Raw genomic sequence first — 5753 nt, 5'->3', positions numbered from 1 at the left:
ACTCAGGGCTGCATTGGATCTACGTACTGGAGAACTACACTCCCCCGCTGATCCACCTACACTCCCTGAGCTTATCTCCGCTAGAAATCTTGCGTCTGCGCAGTCGGACTGTAAACAGTTCCTAAACTAGTTTTTTCACAATACATTTCGTACAGATCTTCAGGAGAAACTCAGAAATACGCAGGGGCGACAAACAGACTTTCTATACGCAGCATGGCTCGCGTAACACCAAGATAGATAGACAGATAGATAGATTAATAGACAGATAGATAGATTGATAGACAGATAGATATATAGTTAGACAGATAGATATATAGTTAGATAGATAGGTAGTTAGATGGATAGGTAGTTAGATAGATAGAAAGATGGATAGATGAACTGAATGAATAGAATCAAACTTTATGCTTTTTATTGCAACTTTTATTGATGTTTTTAGAGAAAACTAAACTTCATTCTATTCTTTATTAAGATAAACTTGACAGTAAAAGAAGTTAGAATTAGGTCTGTAAGAGGGGTAGGGGGGAGGGGGTGTACAGGTAGGTCGAGGGGAGCAAATGGTACTTATTTAGGGTTGCCAATTCCAAAATCTGTAATATCAATTTCTGCTCCCTATATTTTTTAACCTGATGTTTAATATTTCTAGCTTTAACTTTTTATAGTAGCTCAAGTTATACAATAAAATCACAAAAGTCCATGACATTAGAGCTGAAAACTTTAGAATGGTGGATATCAGGATTAAGGCTTAATCCACTCTTTTTCTTAATCTCGAGATTAAATATTGCTTGTTCTCCTCTCATTTTTAATCTCCAGATTAATTATCCGATCAGGATTAAGGATATCCCATTCTAAAGTTTTCAGCTCAGCTCTGATTGCCTAAATATAGAAATTAGGAGAATAAAGTTTCTCTACCATATCCAAGAAAGAAGGGTTTAAGAAGAAAATCAAAAGTGTGTCCATTGGATACTCAGATTAAGTAATCGGGATTAAGGATATCTCATTCTAAAGTTTTCAGCACTGTTCTGTTTTAAAACAATGAGAAAACTAAAGTTAGGAATTTTCATGGGAAAATTTCCCGCATTTGCAATGAAAAAGACAGATTTACATCATTTTAAAAATTAGAAAATTATGACAAAGTGTAACTTATGGCAAGTGTTACTTATGGCAAAAGTATTATGTAAAGTGTAATTATGGCAAACATATTATGGCAAATGAGCCAGATGAATTTCAGATAGTTTAATCCTGTTGAAACAAATCAAACTTTATCCTATTCTATTCTTTCAATATATTTTCAGTGGATTCAAGGAATATTAAAAACAAACATTAGGATTGTCATCACAGAAATCTTTCATATGGCAAAAATGGAAATAAAATTCCCTTATAGATAAACCCACTTAAGAAAATAAACCTGCTATTTAAAAAATAAGCATAGTTTAAAAGAAACATAAAAATCAAAAATTATGAAAATATTTATTTTAAATAGGTTTCCAGCTGGATTTGACTTTTCACTATATCTTTGCAAAAGAGTACAGATTTTTTTCCAGTCATTATTTTTTAGGTTGGTCTTTTTCTCTTGATCTCAATTTAAACCTTGTCAAATAATTGTTTTTTTACAAATTTTTTGTTGGTGTTTTTAGCATTTAATGAAAGCGCGTGCTTAAAGTTTAAGTGACAAACAATTTGAAAATTGACATTTCATAAAAATTATTTTAAATTACCCTAGGGTAACTTGAGGTCATACAAGAAATTCTTTTTTTGCAATGAGGTCGAGTTCTGAAAGTTTTGAGACCGTTATAATTTCACCCCCTGATAAAAAAAAAATAAAAACATAAAAACATAAAAACAAGAACAAAATTAAGTGGACATTGTATCCCGAACTAACCAGAGAGAGAAGAATTCGGTTTCTTTTATTTGAAAGCCCAAACGTGTTTCCGTCTATAACTCAAGTCTTTAAACTTACAGATTTGTTTATTTTATACTTCTTCATTAAAAATGTATATGCCAACAAAAAAATATTTAAGATAAAAGGCTATAAAATTATGTAAAAGGGGTCTAATTGTGATCGAAAGTCACAGTTTTCTGAAATATTGACAGAACCGTTAAATCCACGTGATTGGCGCTGACACAAAAAAACACAAGTTCTCTGAAGTGCCCTCCCCCCCTCATAGTTTGAAAAGAAAATTGAATAATTGCAGCTAATCAGCCCAAAATATCCTAACTTTGAACAATCAACAACTTTCCTTGGTTTGACAGCATAATCAGAAAACTCTAGAGACCCAAGGATCAATTTAGCTTGCTGAAAATTCAGAAAGCTTTGCGCCGCACAAGTACTCATCTACTCTTTTTACCTAGAAATTAACATTTACTATGAGGAACCTGAAGTTATTGTATAGTATTGTATAGTGGATGGACAGAAAAATAATTTTCAGAAAAAAACACTGGTAAAAAAACTTTAAGGGTCTATATCAGTAATCAGCTGGTGTGCCCGACGTTGCACATGGAATTTCAAAAATATCCCATTTTTAGAAAAAAATGCAGCCCAAATTTGGTGCAGCTGTTCGGCAAACATTTATAAATATATATGTAAGCGAAGAGCTTAATTTTAATGTTTAAAATTCATATGTTGTATAAGACTGGTGGTTTTAGAACTGATTGAAATGGTCTAAACCTAATATAACCAATGGAATCTACTGCCTGAACTAAGCCTAATATTAACCAACTGCCTGAACTTGCCTGAAGCAGAAACCAAAATTGTTTTATGTCTTCATATCTCCTAATAGCAGAGGTTCTTGTCATACTATCTATCTATCTTGAAATTTATAACCCACCATTGCTTTCTATTGAAGCTTTAAACCTATATTTTGTACATTAGTCATAGATAGCAGAAGCCACTGTTTTAAATTTATCACGAACGATTTATAATAATCCGAGCTTGAAAGGGGGTTCAATGTATATTTCCTAGTGAAATTTTTCCCAATGAAATTGAAGATGTTCTAATCCCTATATCTTTTTAACCTGGTGGTGTAAACCTTAGATATTTCAATCTTTAATTATTTGATCTAGATAAACCGGGTAAAAAGTTGGAAATAAGAAAGGTTAAAAAGATAAAAATGTTAAAGTACGAGGCCAGTAATCAGAAGTAAAATGTCCATGGCCAAATCTAAGAACTTTGGATTTAAAAAATTTCTTAAAGGAATTAGGTCTCAAGGACACAAACTCTGATATTCTAATCCCTATTTCCCAATGTCGTAGACCTTAGATATTTCAAACTATGAATTCTGTTGATCAAATAATATAAGAGGTTTACACCGCCAGGTTGCAAAGATATGGGTATTGCAAAATTTGAGTTTGTGGCAAAGGCTCAATTCCGTTCTAATTCTCATTTATATATTTAAACCCAAATGTATACTAACAAATGTATTAACAAGGTCGCGATGGAGTTTTCAAGAAATTATGTTCTAAATATACAAATATCAATTCAAACGCTTTTTTTATTTGATCCCAAAATTGGTCAGAATCTAGAGAAGTATTCTCCAAAATAGTTTTTAATTTTTTCTTATTTTGACAATTCTTTTAAAAAATACATTAAACAGTTACATAGTTATTATTTTAGATGTATTACAAATTATGCAGATAGATTTGTAAGCCTAGCTAGTAATCCACATATCTGTCGAACTATCTATCTATCTCTTGTAAAAAATGCCTTGTAAGCCTAGCTAGTAATCCACATATCTGTCGAACTATCTATCTATCTCTTGTAAAAAATGCCTTGTAAGCCTAGCTAGTAATCCACATATCTGTCGAACTATCTATCTATCTCTTGTAAAAAAAAGGCAGGGTAGAAAGCATGCTGGGACCACGAGTAAGCTTTTATCTATTTGAACATTTTATTGTATGATAAGCGCCATAAAGGTAAAAAGGTGTGTAAAACACAGATTATATTGCCGAATATTTGAAACTTAAAACCAGGCAGAAGCTACCAGAATACAGGGTGTACCATGAGAATAGGACCCAACTGAAAACAGGGGGACTGGAATAAAAGAGTATACACAATCGTCGATCACTCATGATGTTTTCATTCACGGAGGTACTAGATTACAGGGTGTCTCAAGATATATGAAATTCCGGACACAGGGTGACTAAAGAGAAAGAAACTTTATGAAATCAGTGTATTTCAATGTTGAATTTTTACTAAAATCGCATTTTTAATTTTTGATTTTTTTGTGACAATTTTCAGAAAACCCAAAGCACTGGGAATATTTTAAAAATACCAAAATACAACTTGGAAATTCAACTCATAAATAAACTGGATAAGAAGAATTATACATGTGAGACCAAGAATACTATAGGAAGACGACTGTTCGACTCAAGTCATGATTCTGTTCAATCAACATGAAACACAGCATTGGAGTTGAGTCTTTGCCATAAACTTGAATATTCCATTCCCTTTACCTTTGAACCTGGCGGTGTAAACCTTTGATATTTCAAACTTAGATTACATGATCTACCAGAGTTTATAGTTTGAAATATCTAAGGTCTACGACATTGGGTTGCAAAGATAGAGGTATTAAAATATCAGAGTTTGTTGGGAAAACTCAATTCCTTTGTAGCGTTATACACAGTCCTATTTCACTTAATAACTTGATTATTAAGCTACTATGTAATAAAACTATTTGTTTTTTAACAACATCGAATACTTATATCCCACAGTTTCATTATATTAGTATTTTATATGTTGGATTATTAAGAGGAGTGTAACATAACAAATGATGAAAGTTATGATAAATGATTCATAATCAAATGAAAACTTAAAAGGTAGGAATACGCATTGAATAAGAAGGGGTTATTGTAAAATGTTCAAAGACTGGATATTAAGAGATAAAAGATGAAGGATTGGATAAGTAGGAAAAGGGTAGAGATGAGTGGGGAGAATAAGAAGGGTTTATGGTAAATGCTAAAGGATTGGATAAGTAGGAAANGAATAAGGAAAAGGAGAATAAGAAGGAAAAATGCAGAGGAGAAGGATGAGAATAAGGAGAAGGAGAATAAGAAGGAAATAGTGGAGAGGAGAAGGATGAGAATAAGGAGAAGGAGAATAAAAAGGAAAAAGTGGAGAGGAGAAGGAGAATAAGAAGGAAAATATCAGAGGAGAAGGATGAGAATAAGGAGAAGGAGAAAAAAGGAAATAGTGGAGAAGAGAAGGATGAGAATAAGGAAAAGGAGAATAAAAAGGAAATGTGGAGAGGAGAAGGATGAGAATAAGGAGAATAAAAGGAAAAAGTGGAGAGGAGGAAAAGAAGGAGGAGAATTTATATTACGCTTAAGAAAATGATAAGATTAGGATTTATTGAATAATTATAAAAGGATTGAAGGAAAACTCATTCTTATATACCAAGAAAGTCGTAAGGGAAGCTCTGGAAATGAAAGCGATTTGAAGAATCAAAATCAAACAATATAGATTAGAAGATATATAGAGGTAAAATATATAAATAGTTTCCAGGGTTCAGCGTACAATACATACAGATAAAGATTGAGATATTATCCTGTCGGGGGTAATAGAAAGATAGGAATTTATCAATCGATGGGTTTGATGTCTCTCTCTCATTCCAAATCATCCCGGAGTACAATAGATCAAAGTTTCCTATGACAATGGGGACCCTGATCACTTCGCCCTGACCTACCTCGACTCTAATCCGACCCTCCGCAGAGTAAAGAATAAACACAGGGGGTTCAACTCACCGCCCCATACCTGAAAC

Source organism: Eurytemora carolleeae, unplaced genomic scaffold (assembly GCF_000591075.1).
Source record: "Eurytemora carolleeae unplaced genomic scaffold, Eaff_2.0 scaffold1200, whole genome shotgun sequence".
Taxonomy (NCBI): domain Eukaryota; kingdom Metazoa; phylum Arthropoda; class Copepoda; order Calanoida; family Temoridae; genus Eurytemora; species Eurytemora carolleeae.
Note: the sequence above shows the minus strand (reverse complement) of the source record.